Source organism: Rhinopithecus bieti, unplaced genomic scaffold (genome assembly GCF_001698545.2).
Source record: "Rhinopithecus bieti isolate Rb0 unplaced genomic scaffold, ASM169854v2 scaffold_6113, whole genome shotgun sequence".
NCBI classification, from domain to species: domain Eukaryota; kingdom Metazoa; phylum Chordata; class Mammalia; order Primates; family Cercopithecidae; genus Rhinopithecus; species Rhinopithecus bieti.
The window spans coordinates 2,003,566-2,022,511 of NW_016805390.1; the positions used below are offsets into that span (position 1 = coordinate 2,003,566).

At 34.6% G+C, this 18,946-nt stretch overlaps 1 long non-coding RNA gene across 2 annotated transcripts in view; it reads right to left on the reverse strand.

Annotated features, from left to right (window-relative positions):
* Window positions 1-2,127: 2,127 nt before the first annotated feature.
* The window catches only part of LOC108529793 (uncharacterized), a 33,825-nt gene continuing 17,006 nt past the window's right edge, over window positions 2,128-18,946 (reverse strand). Inside the window, exon 3 of one of the 2 annotated variants that reach the window (XR_001885676.1) lies at window positions 2,128-2,288. This is a non-coding gene — a long non-coding RNA (uncharacterized LOC108529793). Of the gene's footprint in view, window positions 2,289-6,078; window positions 6,185-18,946 lie in introns of those variants that run through there. The other variant, XR_001885677.1, reaches the window with a different exon arrangement.

The following is an 18,946-nucleotide window of genomic DNA, read 5'->3' on the forward strand; positions in this document are numbered from 1 at the left end:
ATAAGTGGGAGTGAAATGATAAGAAGTTATTAACAGAAAGAAGTAAACAACAGACATTGGTGTCTACTTGAGGGTAGAGGGTGGGAGGAGGGAGGAGGAACAGAAAGGATAACTATTGGGTACTGGGCTTAATACCTGGGTGATGAACTAGTATGTACAACAAACCCCCATGACACATGTTTACCTATGTGACAAATCTTCACATGTGCCCCTAAACCTAGGATGAAAGTTAAAAAAAATAAAATAAAGATTTTTTTTAATGAAGACAAATACTGAGAGTTTAAATTTAATGAGTACTTTTAATTTCTAATTGGTAGTTGAGTTCACTGGAAGCAAATGCTATGCAGAAAATAAAATCTAAATAACATAAGTGAGAGAAGGTTACTACCTTTAATGTTCAAGCATACTTTTAAATGAATTGTCAGTCAGCCTAGCCTAGGTTATGTTGCATTCAAAGCAAACTTGGCTGGGCATGATGACTCATGTCTGTAATACCAGCACCTTGGGAGGCTGAGGCAGGTGGATGACTTGAGGTCAGGAGTTCGAGACCAGCCTGATCAACATGGTAAAATCCCATCTCTACTAAAAATACAAAAATTAGCTGGGTGTGGTGGCGGGCGCCTGTAATCCCAGCTTCTCAGGAGGCTGAGGCAGGAGAATCACTTGAAACTGGGAGGTGGAGGTTGCAGTGACCCGACATCCTGCCACTGCATTCCAGCTTAGGTGACAGAGCAAGACTTTGTCTCAAATAAATAAATATAAAAAAAAAAATAAAAAAATACAAAAAAATAAAATGTAATCTCAAAAATTTCAGTAGTTTACAACATCAAATAATTACGTTACATTGCAAGTCAGCAGAAGAAGTCTCTCTAGAACAAAGGGCCCCTGCAGCAGAGAGATAAAGAGCAATAGTGGGATTACCAATGGCTCTGAGTTTCTGCTCAACAGCATCACCTATCTTGTCCACTCCCATTTCATGGTCAAAGCAAATTACATGATCAAGCCCAATATAAGATGTGTGGGTAAAAAATAATCTTGTAGGGGGTAAAGGGAGCAATTAAATACCTGAAAACATAATGCCAGTCAACTACATATTACTTACAAAATCTTCATCACCCAACTAGAAAAATACGCAAAACATGTAAATATGTATTTCACATAAGAGATCATTCAAATGGCCAAATTATGTGAAAGGTGGTTCAAAATATAGTAAGATATATTTTTTCAATTATCACTTTATGGAAGTTTAAAGTGTTTAACCATAGTCAAATGTTGAGATATTATGGAAAGTATTTATGATCTATTCATTGGAATGCTATCATAAATAAATAATATTTATTCAGGGAGTTATTCTGGAAATTATTGTCAAAATATAAAATATAATTTGATCTAGTAATAGGACGTTGAAGAGTCAATATTAATAAAATAATTACAAAATGTAAAGAGATACACATACAAACTTTATTTTATTATTGTTTACAGTAGACAAAATTAGAAATATAAAAAATGTCCATCAATGAGAGTCAGATTAACCAGTTTACACATAAAATACAATCTTTACTATGTAGACATTTAAATTGAGGAAGAATTTCTCTCTCTCTCTCTCCATAATCTGTCTACCTATCTCCATATTATACTTTTGTACGTTAAAACTTTTAAACAGTACAGATGTCATGTGTTTATATGTGTGCCATTATATTTATTTTTTACTTACATTAATTTATACAGAGGTATATTGCAAGGAATGCTGCCAACATATCTAACTTGAATGTTTTTAAGATCCTGGTAATTTGAATAATTTGTTATAAAGTATTTGTTTTATAATAAACAAGTCCCATCTTTACTCTCTGAATCAAATAGTATGTGTGTTCTCTTTTTTAAAAAATTAGCCTCTTATTGAACATAGCATCAGCTCCAGTCACTACTTTCTTCAATGAGCTGTGTTAGATGTACACTCAAGAATCCATGCCTGAGCTACCTATAATGGCTAGTGATATTAGCGCCACTTTTGTAGGTCTCTTCCAGCCTCTGAAATTGGAGATAATTGTCAATGATTAGGTGGAGCACCTCAACCTGTGTTATGTTTATTAATATTTCATGATTAATTCATGGTGTGTTTCAAAGAATCAGACCATGTTTGTTTGAGGTAGCTTTGATAATGCTGTTTTCCCGTCTGATATGAAGCATTGGTCCTTCTTGGTGGCAAATGATGCAAAAGGCCCGTGGTCCAGATGGACTGCAAGGAAGAGTCCAAAAACTTCTGTCCAAGAGAGGTGTCTTCTACAGTTCTAGCAAAGATAAAGAAATCACTGGTGCCTACTTTGGGAAGACTATTACAAATGCTCTTGTCATAATGTTAGCTTACTGTAATTGTTAGCATCAAACTTCCAAAGATGCTAGACCTATTGTCGGTCTCAATATTCTCAGAATTATCAAAAAGTCATTGACTATTGCTATTGTTTACGGTTTAAAGAAGACGCTGGTGGTAAAATAAATAGGTTAAACTAATTTACACTCACAGCAACAGTATATAAGCATTCCTATTTCTCCACAACATTACCAGCAACTGTTATGACTTTTTAATAATAGCCATTCTCTCTGGTATTTGATGGTATCTCATTGTGGTTTTGATTTGCATTTCTCTGATGATCAGTGGTGTTGAGCTATTTTTCATATGCTTGTTGGCCACATGTATGCCTTTTGTCTGAAAAGTGTCTGTTCATGTTATTTGCCCACGTTTTATGGGGTTGTCTGTTTCCTTTCTTGTAAATTTGTTTAAGTTCCTTAGAGATACCGAATATTAGACCTTTGGTGATGCATAGTTTGGAAAAATTTTCTCCCATTCTGTAGGTTGTCTGTTTATCTGCTGATAGTTTCTTTTGCTGTGCAGATGGTGTTTAGTTTAATTAGATTCCATTTGTCAATTGTTGCTTTTGTTGCAATTGCTCAAACCTAAAGACAGAAATTCCATTTGGGTCAGTGATCCTGTTACTGGGTATATATCCAAAGGAAGATAAATCATTATATTATAAAGATACATGAATGTGTATGTTCATTGCAGCACTATTCACAATAGCAAATACATAGAATCGAACTAAATGTTTACCAGTAATAGACTGGATAAAGAAAATATGGTAAATATATACCATGGAATACCATACAGCCATAAAATACCAAGACCATGTCCTTTGAAAGGACATGGATGTAGCTGAAGGCCATTATCCTTAGGAAACTAACACAGGAACAGAAAACCAAATACTGCATGTTCTCCCCTATAAGTCGTAGCTAAATGATGAGAACACATGGACACATAGAGGTGACCAGCACATACTGGGGCCTTTCAGAAGGTAGAGGCCAGGAGGAGAGAGAGGATGAGGAAAAATAACTAATGGGTACTAGGCTTGATACCTGGGTGATGACATAATCTGTACAACAAACCCTCATGACACACATTTACCTATGTTACACATCTGCTCTTGTAATTCCTGAACTTAAAATTAAAAATAAAATGATGGTATCATAAAAAATAGGTTAACCTTTAACTTAAAAGGTGGTTCTTTTAATGTGTGAGTCCTCACTATTGACTATTAATATTTTTGGTCAAATCTAAAGACTAATACTTAGTAAGAGAAGACTTTCACAAACAAAAGTTCTAACATTTTGTTTATTTCAAGTCCAAGTATAAGAAAGACATCAATGAGAACGAGAGAATTAACTCTCATATCTGTTCTACTTGTAAATATGCTGAATGTACCTTCTTCTCAAAACACACGTCAGTATTGATACTGATTTTCTTTAAGATGAGGCAGACTACTATACCTCCATCATCTGGTCCAGTTCAAATAAGGAAATGCTCACCTGTATTGTAGCCTTCTGAATCTTTGGAGAAAGCCCTTCCCTATGCAAAGCTAGACAAGTCACAGATTAGTGTCCCCATATAAGCTGAATATTCAGAACATTTTACAGGACTTCTTCAATGTAAAAAAATTGACAGGATCATCTGCCCCTGTGAGGCTGTTGTCTGTGGTGCAGCTGTTCAGGCAGGAATGTCATCTGGGTACAAATCTGACAATGCTTGACACTTGCTGCTCTTGTACATCAGCAATTGCTCCATTGATCTTGAACTCAAAATGGTTCAAACTGAACACAATATCAGCATGCCCAAAAAACAGACACAGGCCTTCACTGCTTACTCAGATAATCAGTTTAATATGCTCATTCTAGTTTGTAAAGGTAGATGTTCCATAGCAACCTGCTTGGAAAGTTGTAACACAGGCATACTACTGTATCCATGGTGAGTCTCAAATCAAAGTGACAAAGCCCGTTTGCTCGAAGATGACAATGGGTGTTCAATTGAGGAGACCAAGAAACACAAAGTTGAAGAAGAGAGACAAGGTGTTCTAAGAGTTTTCTTAAATCCTACAACTTGAACAGGAAAGCCATAGTTGAAGGTAAGGCATAGCAATGCAGTGTCAAAGATGAGGACAAACATTCTTGGCATATGTAAGGAAATCATCAATAAGTTTGTTAAGAATAACATTGCAGAGGAAGATAAATTTGGATATCATCAAAAAGAGATGGAGAAATTCTGCAACCTCAGCATTGTTAAGCTGTAGCGGAGTGTAGAAACATACCAGAAATAATAAAACAATAACGACAACACAACAGAAATCAGCAAAAGAAAACTAACATATACAACAATGCACATTTAACGATCATAGTTCAAATTGTAAGTCATGATTGCTAAATAATAAAAAAAAATCACCACTTTCCAAATGTACAGGGAATTGGTTAACATAGCTATTTGCTGTTACCTGTTTATAAGTTCCACAGTGGAAAATAAAGAACATATAGAGGAAGAAGACACACACACACACACACACACACACACACACACAAACAAGAAAAGGGGTAAAAAGATCATTTTAATAATTACCATAATTTCTATTTTTCATATAGTAATTTCCCCTTTTTAAACCCAACTTAGCTAATTGGTACCAAAAGAGTAAAGTGAGTATTTATTATCTTTTTAATGTGGCATTTAGCTTACTAGATTTTCTTATTTCCCAGTACTAGTTTTTTTTTTTGATAAATAAATTAAATACAAGATACCATAAATTTAAAAACACAGAATATACCTACATGCATTTATCTAATTTCTGGGTATATTAATTCTGGACATATTAGATAACAGGAACTGTGAAAATATGAAAATCAAATACTTGGCACTGGATACACACAATCTATCAGAAAATGGAAGTTTAATTTGTTGTATTTTGAGATGTAAAATTTCTCTGCTTTGCTGCCTTTGTCAGAAGGATTAATAAATAACGATTTGATGGTATGAAGGTTTTAACAGTAAAGAAATTATGAGCTCTCTGTAGCTGAACTACAGCCAGACTATTTCTCATCCATTTTGGGTACTCATGTTGATTTCATCTGCTATAAGTACAAAAATAGAAGATTTATATGCACTGTTTTATTTATATATAACTCAAATATATGTATATAAGCATATTTTAATTGGACAGAAACTCTACTAATAAAAGAGAATGTGTATCAACACTACATATACTAGATATCAATTTAACACAAAGCATCAAAAATAGATTAAAAGTTACTTTTACCATATATCAAAAGTTTTGCTCCACTTATTAACCTAGATACAATTTTCTTGAAAACTCAAATTGCATTTAAGTAGATAATCATAAGTTAGAAAGATTAAAGGGAGAGGAAGGCCAATTAGTTAAAAAAAGAGATATTAGTGAAAAATAAATATAAGGTATAGTAAAATATAAAAAACACAGACATCTGTAATGTTAAGATTTAAGATTAAAGGAGGTTACCCTTGGCCATTTAATAATGATCCATTCCATGAAATAAGAAGTCAAGACAGAAATATCAATATTAATAGCTAAAATTTATTGAGTAGTTAAAACTTGCAGGTAGTATGCTCTTCATTCTATAGTTTTTATGTCATTTCTCTCATACACACACTCATGAGAGAGCACTATTGGTGTTTTTCTATGTTGCATATATAAATCATAATCCTCACACTTAAGTGACTCTCTACTATTTTCTTGCCAAGCTTGAACTCTGGGAATTTTTCATGAGGCTGAGGATTTTACATCCTTGCTGATGCACACAGTCATTACTACCCGGGTCTGGTCATCTGCCTTTTGCACTGTCAAGAACCAGAAAAACAGTTCCTGTTACTCCAATTAGTTCCCCATAGACAATCCTTTTTTTTTTCCCCCATCTTTGTGAGGAATATCCACATTTCTTTCTCTCCTACAGCTTTTCTCTGTTCTACAAAATAGTTTGTTTTCTTTTCTTTCTTCATAGTAGGTGGTCATGGCCTGTGTGCAGTGAGAAGATATTAGCAGCCAACAATTTAGGGAGCAAAGAGAGGTCTATTGTTCATTTAAAAACAAAAATGAAGAACTCTTCCAAAAGGAAAAATAATAAATAAATAAAAAACAAAACGCAAACAAAAAAGGAAACCTCTCAAACAATGCAATGTTCACATAGTTATCACATACAATCCATGTTAGTTTGACACTAGCGCCAGAGTTCTTAATCACAGCAGACTGGAACTGGTATACATGTGTGTTACACCACAGATTCAGATAACAGACTGTCTAGATTCAGTTACCAGCTTCCAAACATGTTGCTCTATGACTCTGCAAAAGTTATTGTGTCTCAACTTTATTGTAAAAGGTTGCTAATTATTTACAGTTATTTATTTGTTTGTTTGTTTTATAGAGTCCAGGTCTCCATTCTGTCACCCAAGCTTGAGTGCAGTGGTGCAATCATAGCTCACTGCAACCTCAAACTCCTGGGCTCAAGTGATCCTCCCACCTCAACCTTCCAAATAGCTGGGACTGCAGGCACATGCCACCATGCCTGATTTGTTTTGTTTTGTTTTGTTTTTGAGACGGAGTTTCCCATCTTGTTACAACAAGATGTTGCCCAGGCTGGAGTGCAGAGGCGTGATCTTGGCTCACTGCAACCTTTGCCTCCCTAGTTCAAGCGATTCTTCTGCTTCAGCCTCCCGAGTAGCTGGGATTACAGGTGCCTGCCACCATGCCTAGCTAATTTTTTGTAGTTTTAGTAGAGACAGGGTTTCACTATGTTGGCCAGGATGGTCTCGAACTCCTGACCTCAGGTGATTCACCTGCCTCGGCCTCCCAAAGTGCTGGGATTATAGGCGTGAGCCACTGCACCCAGGCGGTTGTTTTTTTTAATAATTTTTTCTTAAAGAGGGTTCTCATTATGTTGCTCAGTCTGCTCTCAAACTCCTGACCTCAAGTGATCCTTCTGCCTCAGCCTCCTGAGTCACTGGGATTAAAGGTGTGAGCCGCCACACCCAACAATAATTACTTTATTAATAGTACTTGTCTTCTTGGTTTGTTGTAATGATTAAATGAGATGATACATGTTAAAACCATGCAGCAGGACCTGGTACAAAGTCAGTGCTCTAAAAATGTTAATCTGTTGTTCTGGGGACAGTATACATTTGCCTTGATTCTGTGCCTTCCTTCTTATTTGTTCATGCTGGTTTTGACCACTCACCTACCCTGACTTAAACCTCTGTGTTTGTCAGACTTTGCTTTGGATAGGCAACACCAGAGAGTAGAGGCAGTACAGGTTTTGGAGAGCATTTGAAATCTGTGATTTTGGATGAGATGCTTACTCATTCATCATTACATTCTTCATTGGTCAAACTGAAAATTAGAATACTTAATCGTGTTTCTGTTGAGAATAATTGAGCCAAAAGAGTTAAGAACTTAGTTTTCAATACTATTACTACTACTGTTGCTAGTTATATTAGCAATACAATAGCCACAGCAGTCACAATTTGGTGAGCACTATATAGGTTCCATATCTTTTTGAGTAATTTTATAAAAACATTTTATTTTACTCTACAATTATTGATTTGGGAGGTTATTAATACTGACATTTTAAAATAGAATTGCTGAGCCTCAAAGAGTTGTTCTGATGTTTAAATGACCTGTGCTAAGGACTACTTACCAGGATACAAAATTGACATACAAAATATCAGTAGGGTTTCTAAACATTAACAATGTATTATCTGAAAAAGAAATTAAGTAGACAATCTCCTTTTACAACAGCATCAAAAACAACAAAATATTTAGAAATAAATTTTACCAACAGTTGAAAAATTAGTACATTGAAAACTATAAGACATTGGTGAAAGAAATTGGAAAAAAGATACTAGCCAATGAAATGATATCCCAATGAAATGATATCTTCTTGAATTGGAAGAATTAATACAGTTAAAACATTCATACCATCCAAAATGATCTACAGATTAAGAGCAACTCTATCAAAATTCTAACATTTTCACTGAAATAGAGAAAAATGATTCTAAAATTATTGCAGCACCACCTAAGATCCTGAATAGCCAAAGCAATCTTAATAAAAAAATTTAAAAATTAGAAAGCTGGAGTCACCACACTCCCTGATTTCAAACTATATTGCAAAGCTATAGTAATCAAAAAAGTATACTATTAGCATAAAAACAGACATATAGACTAATGGAACAGAATAGAGAGACAACACAAATCTGGTAAATTCATCTGTGACAATTCATCTGTGTATTCCCCAAAATACACAATGGGGAAAAAATAGTCTCTTAAATAAATGTTGAAGGGAAAACTGGATATCCACAAGCAAAATAATGAAATTGGACCCTTACTTTCCATAATATTGACAATTATTTTTTGGACATGACTCCAAAAGCATAGGCAACAAGAGCCAAAATAGACAAGTAGGACTACATCAAACAAAAACTTCTCCACAGTAAAGGAAGTAATCAATAAAATGAAAATGCAACTTACAGAATGGTGGAAAATGTTTGCAAATCATGGATGTGATAGTAAAGGGTTAATGTCTAAAATATATAAGTAACCCATACAACTCAAGGAATAACCCAGTTTAAAAATGAGCAAAGTACCTGAATAGACATTTCTTAAAAGTAACGATACAAATGGCCAACAAGTATATGAAAAGATGTTCAACATAATGAATCAGGAAAACGCCAGTCAAAACTACAATGAGCTATCTCCTCATAGCTGTTAGCATGATGATTGTCAAAAAATAAGAGAGATAAGTGTTGAACTAGCTTATGGAGAAAAGGGAACCCTTGCACACTGCTAATATAGATGTACATTGGTATATCCAATATGAAAAACAATATCAAGTTTCCTCAAACAAAATATATTTTTAAAATCTACTTAGTTCTACTCAGATTTGTGCAATGCAGATTTTTGCATATTATATTCCATTTTATAATTTGATTAGATGTTTAACTTTCCTGTTTATAAACACAGCTATGTCTCTCCCCATACTAATGTTAACTTAATTTCATTTCATTTCAACCTGTTTTACCAATCACATGAAGGGTGGTGATGATTTAACAAAGCTCCACAAGAATTGTCAATATTATCACAGATGATGAATACCATTCAAATGAGGGTGAATGAGCTTGCTCTTTCTGAAAAATACAGTCTTTTATTATTTAAAATATTATTTTTAAGTAAATTTTCATTTATTATTTATTTGAGTGAGGATTCTGGGCAATGACAGCTGTTGCTTATATAGACCTTATAATAAAGGAATTCTCCCACATCACCCTTAACTGAGAGAGCTGGAATTTTTAATCCATACACCCTGTAAAACTAATGCTTGTATGAAAAATGTGATTTAATTCAGGCAATGCTAATGCCTAGTTCAGGAGTATCTGTAGTTTATTTGAGCTGCAATCTCAAAAAGGCCCTAGGTGACCATGAGTGTGAACACATTCAAGATAAATTACCCATTTTTCAAACTGCTGTATCCAGAAGGGCCAGATAAATAGGAAGTAATAAGTGCTTTCTTCACAAAGAAATTGCTTAATTCATTAAGTCAGTAAGTACTAGAAAGACTGGGGAACCAGAAGTTTGGGGTCTATTAAACACTATGTTTTGGAATAAATCACTTATCAGCTCTATGTTTCAAAGAACTATGGTTGGTTTTATTTGACCCTCCCATTTCTCATGGGTGCTTGGTGAGAATGAATGAGATAGGATGAAAGACTGGTTTTGAATTTCTTGAAATAAATGTCCCATATATATTTTAGGAACTATTTTGAGAGATGGATTTCAGAAACTAGGATCTTAAATTGTTGGCTGTGTGACATGCTGCAGCATAATGTCTTGGATTCTTCCCTTGGACTGTGGGCAGCATTGCCCAATATTTTTTCAGGCTGTGACATAGTTATGAACTTCTGGGGGCACATTGTAAAAACAAATAGAACTTCTCAGTTACAGCTGCTTTGTCATTAAGGGAAATGGTATTTGTAGACCTTCTACTATGTAAGAGGGAACATGTAAAAGTTGTTACATACATAATTACATTTAATATTTTCAACAATTCTATGATATTATTTTGGAACAAATCAGAGAATATTTTTATTATCAAGCTGAATTTCACCTTACCAATTATATTTATAAAAATATATTGTTTTATAATTGGCTATTAAGGCTAAGTATACTTTGTTGGCTATCACAGTAATTACTAAGTATTTTCTCTCTTCACCCCTCAATGATTCATTTGTGTTCCCTGTCAAAGAGGCCAGTCTTCCCAGATTGAAAAAGGTTCTTCAGCCAATATTTGTTTATAGTAAAGAATTGGCTAGAACTTCCAAACAAGGTCTCAAGGTCCATTTGTAAGAAACATACTAAATTTTGTTTTTCATATTTCCCAAACTTCTGGTTATCATGAAGCTATTCTGTGCTTCAAATTAAATTATATATGTAAATTTGCATGATAACATTTAAAATATGATCCAAGTGTAACACCATAAACAGTTTTATTGTCACAAATAACAGAGGGAAAGTGAGTTAGGGAGGAAACAAAACAACAAAATACGAGTGAAAGAGCAAAATTGTACATATTAATGCATATGTAGATAAAAGACTATTAATCTGACCTCAGTTATAGTCAAGGTCATCAGTCAGCCTAGCTCTGTTATGTACAGAATCAAGGTCATAGACTTGGACAACTTTACATGCTACTAAACTTGCTGTCACAGACAAATCCAAGATGACCAGCTGATGAATTAATATTCATGAAAGCTGAGGAAGCCACTGTTTTTATAGTTTGTTTTAACATCATTGGAGTTTACATTCCCATTCTAAACTTGCAAATAATAAGCTAGTAATATGTGACATCAAGAAAGCTTTAAGTTGTGTATGAAAAGATCTCCTACATTTTAATGGCTGATTAGGTTTTGGTCAGATGATTGCTTACGCTCTTTGCTTGATAAAACTAGCTGCCTTCTATAAAAAGCCTTAATAGGTATGTTCTCTGTTTTAGTGATTACCAATTTATTTATAAAAAATAATGTTTATTGAACAGCCACAGCATGAACATGACATTTACTAAATAATAATTGTGTTCAGTGTGCTAGCCTAGCAAGGTAGAAATCAGGTGGAGTTGAATAATTATTACCCAATCTAGGACTTAGTGGGTCAAGGGTATTCCTTGTGCTTAGTCACTACTAGGCATAATCCTTATGACACTTTCCTGAAGCAGGTGTTACTGTTTCACCTTACAGATGAGGGAACTATAGTACCAAGATTTATGTGTGTTGCCTAAAAGCCACATATATTTAATGTGTAAAATTTGATTAGTTTGGACGTGTGCAAACACCTGTGATACCATCACCATAATCAAGGTAATACACACTGAACAGCTCCCAAAGTTTTACATCTATTTCAAAAGTTTTGCTTAGTATGTTTTCTGTGTAGTAAGAACATTTATCATGAGACCTACTTGCCTAACACATTTTGATGTGTACAATACGGTATTGTTAACTATAGACATTGTATTGTACATTGTATCTCTAGAACTTATTCATCTAGCATGAAAGAAACTTATTATCAATTGAAGAACAGCTTCTCATGCTTCAAGTTCCCCAGCACTCAAAACCAGTATCGTATTCTCTACCTCAACAACATTGACTACTACAGATGCTTCACATAAGAGGAATCAAGCAGTATCTGTCATTCTGTGACTGGTTTATTTTATTCAGCCCTGTCTTACATTATAACAAAGTCAAGTCAAAGTGGATGAACTACTCAAATGTAAGACCAGAAACTGTAAAATTCCTGGTGAAAACATAAAGGAAAATCATCTTGCATTGGCTATGGCAATGATTTCTTGCCTATGGCACCAAAAGCACACACAGGCAACAAAAGAAAAAACAAACAAGAGGAACTATGTCAAACTAAAACACGTCTCTACAGCAAGAGAAACAATCAACAGAATGAAAAGACAACCTACTGAATGACAGAAAATATTTGCAAGTCACTTATATGATAATGATTTAGTTTCAAAAATATATATGGAACTCCTATGACAATTGAAAAAGCAAACAAACAAGGAAACAAGTAACATGGGCAAAGGGCTTGTACAGGCATTTTACCAAAGAAAACTTACAAAACATACAAATGGTATACGAAAAGGCACTCAACATAACTAATCATCAGGGAAATGCAAATCAAAACCACAATGAGACATCACCTGAAACCTGTTAGAATGCCTATTATAAAAACAAAAACAAAAAATTAACAAACAAATCAACAAAATAAAAGAAAAAATAGCATACGCTGGCAAGGATGTGGAGAAATTGGAACAGGTGTACACTGTTGCTGGGAAAGGAAAATGATTCACCTGCTATAGAAAACATTACAGAAGTTTCTCAAAAAATTAAAATTAGAACAATCTTATTATCTAGCAATCCCACTTCTTAGTATATATGCAAAAGAATTAAAATCAGGGCCCTAAAGTGTTATCTGCATTCTCATATTTATTGCAGCATTATTCAACAGCAAAAATTGGGATATAACTTAAGTGTCTGTCTACAGATGATTACATCAAGAAAAAAGTGATGTATACATGCGGTGAAATATTATTCAGCCTTCAAAAAGAAGGAACCCCTGACATTTTCAACAACATGCATAAACTTGCCATTTGTTTAACTTGAATAGTTAAAACTTGGTTTTTCTTCATACTTACTTAAGCTAAACTTTCAATTTTGAGGTCATTGTAGGTTCACATATAGCTGCAAGACATAACGCAATAAATCCCATGCTACAAAGAGAATAAAATATCTAGGAATACAGCTTACAAGGGACATAAAGGACCTCTTCAAGGAGAACTACAAACAACTGCTCAAAGAAATAAGAGTGGACACAATCAAATGGGAAAACATTCCATGCTCATGAATAGGAAGAATCAATATCATGAAAATTGCCATACTGCCACAAGTCATTTATAGATTCAATGCTATTCCCATCAAGCTACCACTATCTTTCTTTGCAGAATTAGAAAAAAAAAATACTTTAAATTTCATATGGAACTAAAAATGACTCTGTATAGCCAAGACAATTCTAAGCAAAAAGAACAAAGCTGGAGGCATCAAGCTACTTGACTTCAAACTATACTACAAGACTACATTAACCAAAACAGCATGGTATTGATACCAAAACAGATACATAGATCAATGAAACAGAACAGAGACCTCACAAATAACACCACACATCTACAACAATCTGGTCTTCAACAAACCTGACAAAAACAAGCAATGGGGAAAGGATTCCCTATTTACTAAATCATGCTGGGAAAACTGGCTAGCCATATGCATAAAACAGAAACTGGACTCCTTCCTTACACCTTATGTGAAAATTAACTGAAGATGGATTAAAGACTTAAATCTAAAATCCAAAACCATAAAAACCCTAGAAGGATACCTAGACAATACCATTTAGGACACAGGCATGGGCAAAGACTTCATGACTAAAACACAAAAAGCAATTGCAACAAAAGTCAAAATTGACAAACGGGATCTAATTAAACTAAAGAGCTTCTGCACAGCAAAAGAAACTATCATCAGAGTGAACAGGCAACCTACATAATGGAAGAAAGCTTTTCAAGCTACCCATCTCACAAAGGTCTAATATCCAGTATCTATAAGGAACTTAAACAAATTACAAGAAAAAAAACCAAACAACTCCATCAAAAAATGGGCAAATGATATGAACAGACACTTCCCAAAAGAAGACATTTGTGTGGCCAAAAATCATATGAAAAAAGCTCATCATCACTGGTCATAAGAGACATACAAATCAAAATCATAATGAGATATCATCTCATGTCAGTTAGAATGGTGATCATTAAAAAGGAAACAACAGATGCTGTTTATTTTACTGTATTAACTTACAGTAAAATAAAATGTAGAAGCATTCCTATTTCTCCACTGTTGGTGGGAGTGTAAATTAGTTCAACCATTGTGGAAGACTGTGTGGCGATTCTTCAAGGATCTAGAACCAGAAATACCATTTGACCCAGCAATCCCGTTACTGGGTATATACCCAAAGTATTATAAATCATTCTACTATAAAGACACATGCACACAGACATTTATTGCAGCACTATTTACAATAGCAAAGACTTGGAACCAACCCAAATGCCCATCAATGATAGACTTGATAAAGAAAATGTGGCACATATACACCATGGAATACTATGCAGCCATAAAAAAATGATGAGTTAATGTCCTTTACAGGGACATGGATGAAGCTCGAAGCCATCATTCTCAGCAAACTAACACAGAAACAGAAAACTAAACACCATATATTCTCACTCATAAGTGGGAGTTGAACAATGAGAACACATGGACACAAGGAGGGGAACATCACAAACTGAGGCCTGTCGGGGTGTGGAGCTAGGGAAGGGAGAACATTAAGACAAACACCTAATGCATGTGGGGATTCAAACCTAGACGATGGTTTGATAGGTGCACCAAACCACCATGGCACATATATACCTATGTAACAAACCTGCACATTCTGCACATGTATCCCAGAACTTACAGTAAAATAAAATAATAATAATAATAAATAACATAAAAAAGAAAGTTTACATTTTCAATTATATGGTGTAAGATTTCATTGGTCAAGGTAGATGTGAGCACCAGGACAAGGAAAAAAAAAATAGCATATCATCTGACAAATGCTCTTAACCTATCAACATCTCGCACAAGCTGTGATATTTCTGCAACTTATGTAATATTCTACACTATAGCCAATAGTGCCTGTTTATCTCATGCTATATTCAACATTTCTATTTATCAGGGCTGTGAAATTTGTACAAATGCTGGCAGTAAAACTGCAGAAGAGAATCAAATGATGGTTATTACAGTGATATTAAGATGAATGCATTATGTTATGTTGTTGTATTAATAAAAATCAGTAGTATATTAGTACACCAATACTGTTCAAGCTGAGAGTCAAATCAAGAATCCAATTCTATTTACAGTAGCCACACACACACAAACATAGGTTTTTAGTTTAATTAGATCCCATTTGTGAATTTTGGCTTTTGTTGCAATTGCTTTTTGTGTTTTAGTCATGAAGTCTTTGCCCATGCCTGCGTGTCCTGAATGGTATTGTCTAGGTATTCTTCTAGGGTTTTTGTGGTTTTGGATTTTACACATATATACTGCTGGTGGGAATGTAAATTAGTACAACCTCTATGGAAAAAAGTATAGAGATTTTTTAAAGCGCGAAATTTGATCCAGCAATCCCGCTATTGATTATCCATTCAAAGGAAAAGAAGTCATTATATGAAACAGAAGCTTGCACACGTATGTTTATAGTAGCACAATTTGGAATTACAAAGATGTGGAACCAACCTAAATGTCCATGACTAATGAGTGGATAAAGAAAATATGGTGTATACACACCATGGATTACTTCTCAGCCATTAAAAGGAATGAAATAAAGTCTTTTGCAGAAACTAGGATGGAGCTGGAGGCCATTATTCTAAGTGAAGTAACACAGGAGTGGAAAACCAAAAACCGTACATTCACACTTACAAGTGGAAGCAAAGTTATGAGCAAGTGAAGGCATACAGAGTAATACAGTGGACTTTAGAGACTCAGAAGGAAAAGGATGGCGGGGGGCTAGGCATGAAAAAACTACACATTAGGTACAATGTATACTACTTGGATGACAGGTGCACTAAAAGCTCAGAATTCACCACTGTATAGTTTATTGATAACAAAAAAAACAAACTTGTACCCAAAAGCTATTGAAAAAAAATTTAACCATGGGTCATATAGATCATAGAATACTATGTAACATAAAAAGAATGAAATTATGTCCTTTGCAGCAACATGAATGCAGCTGGAGGCCATTATCCTAAGTGAACTAACACAGAAATGGAAAACCAAATACTGCATGTTCTTAGTTATTAGTGGAAACTAAAATTTTGGTGCACGTAGACATAAAAATGGAAACAATAAATCCTAGAGACTACTAGAGGGGAAAGAGGGAGAGGGTTAAGAGCTGAACAACTGCCTATTTGGTACCATGCTCCTTACCTAGGCAACAGGTTCAACCATCTCCTAAACTTCAGCATCATGCAATATATGTTTCTAACTAAACTGCAAATATACCCTCTGATTCTAAATTAAAAGTTTAAAAAGAAAAAAATTACTTTATAAAAGACTAGTTTTAACTCAAGTACTGCCGAGAGAGCAGATCACACTATGTGAATTCACTATACCTTTTAAGTGTTTAATATTCCATTTAAACTCTGTCAAATAAAGTATAAAATACAGTTTGCGATGTATTATTCATTGATAATATCATGTCAACATAATAAAAACTGGTTTATTTCTTCCAGTAAACAGATTCTTCAATGAAAATTTTTGTCACTACCAGACATGAAGAAATAGATGCAATGCTTAAAGTGACATTTAAATAAGTTAAAAGTTAATGATGACAGGAAAGAAAGAACTAAGGCAATGTTTAGTTGGGCATGGGAGACTGACTTAAGCCTAGTTGCTAGCAGAGGCAAAGTGAAAGGAAGAGATTGCTAATGTGATTAAAAGGGATGATTGGTGGAGGAGGAGAGGCAAGAAAGAAGGCATTGACAGCACAGCCATTATTTTTCTAAGATAGGATAGAATAAAAGATACAGGAAAGAATAGATAGACATATTAGAGATAAAGGAAAATAATGTTGAGGAATGTATGGATCAGATACTGTACATTCTCAGTGAGTTTGGAAATTAGAAAACTGCTGAGATTGAATAAAGACTGCCTTGAACATTTGAGGACAATGTTCACACTTTGGACAATGTTTGGTTGTCTCAGACCAAAATAATATTTTTCAGACACAAACCAAAACTATTATTTATCATTGACAATACAGATAATATTAAATTTGTATATTTACAGCGGTTTGTAAACCTATTATTTATTCAAACTCTTCCACATAGGATTTTAAACAACTTACAGAAAAGCCTTTCAATAAAATATTATTTGTTTTCAGTTCAGAGTTATCAAGATAAGCATGGCAGAAAGATGAGCAGGGCTGTTGATGGGGCTGATGGTCATTTTGTTGAGGAGATTATAACAGAGGTATTACTTATTCTTGCTACTTCTCATAATTTCCATGAAAATATTTTTTGTTTGTTGTTTTTATTTTGTTTTTAAACATACATTTGGTCTCTTGCTGCTGCCCTTTTATTCACAACTCCCTTGAAAGGAATGCCAACCAAATCATCTATTTGATAATTACAGAAGTAATAACTTGTAATGTTTGGCTTAACTCTCCTTCTTCCTATTAAGTAAGCGTGACCTTCAGGGATATTTCTTCCACTGTTTTTCTCAAGGCTCTTTCTTTCTAGAATGTTTGCATCATTCACCACTAGCTGACTAGGTGGGTAAGACTATTTTGCAGGATCAGCATTAGAAAGACTACCTGGTGAGTAACCTAAAGCCATGCTTACCTATCTAAATAATATCAGTGTAGTCCATTATTTTTTGTTCCACTCTTCCATGCTTTTCTTTTGTGCATAACGTTTTATAGATGTTGATTGTCTGGGTAGGCAATAGAAGTTCCATTTATTTAAGGCTCCCTGAGAAACCTCAACAGAAGTTAAACATAAGACTATGAGACAATAAAGTTCGCCCAAACAGTTTCTGATGTGGGCACATAGAAAGATCAAAAACCCTAAAATTGTTCATTAAACTAAAGAATACTTTTAGAGGAAGAAGAACAAGAATCTGTAAATACAACAGTGAGCAACAGCAAATTCCTTCGCTGTCCTTGGAAACCATTTACTTAAGTAAAGAAATTTATATTAATTTCATACCAATATGTGTAAAGTAATAATTGTAAATATAAGTGCTACTAAATAAAGCTGCATAGGACAATAAGATGAGTAGGTAGAAGGCCCAAAATCATCTAATGGGGTTAAGGCAGGATTTTGTTGTTGTTGTTGATAGCATCACCCGAAGAAAGGACATTTGAAGAATAATCTGGAATTATCTAGATGAAAATAGGAGAAAAGAATGTTAAAGATAAAGGTGAAATGTTACTTCCCTTTCCAATAATTAGAATGAGATATGTCACTTTTGTGAAGACCAAAATGATAAGAGCCCAAAGAGAAAGTTGAGGCGTCTTCTGAAATGATATTGAAAAGTTTTAGGCCAGGTGCAGTGGCTCACACCTGTAATCCCAGCACTTTAGGAGGCTGAGGCAGGTAGATAACCTGAGCTCAGGAGTTTGAGACCAGCCTGGGCAACGTGGTGAAACCCAATCTCTATCTAAAATAGACAAAAAAATTGCCAGGTGTGGTGGCACGTGTCTGTGGTCCCAGCTACTTGGGAGGCTAAGGTGGAAGGATCACTTGAGCCTGGGAAGAAGTGGTTGCAGTGAGCCGAAGTCACACACCATTGGATTCCAATCTGCGTGACAGAGCGAAACCTCATCAGGAAAGGAAAGGAAAGGAGTGGGAAGGGGAGAGAAGGGGAAGAAAGAAGACGGAAGGGAATGGAAGGGGAGGGAAGGGGAGGGGAGGGAGG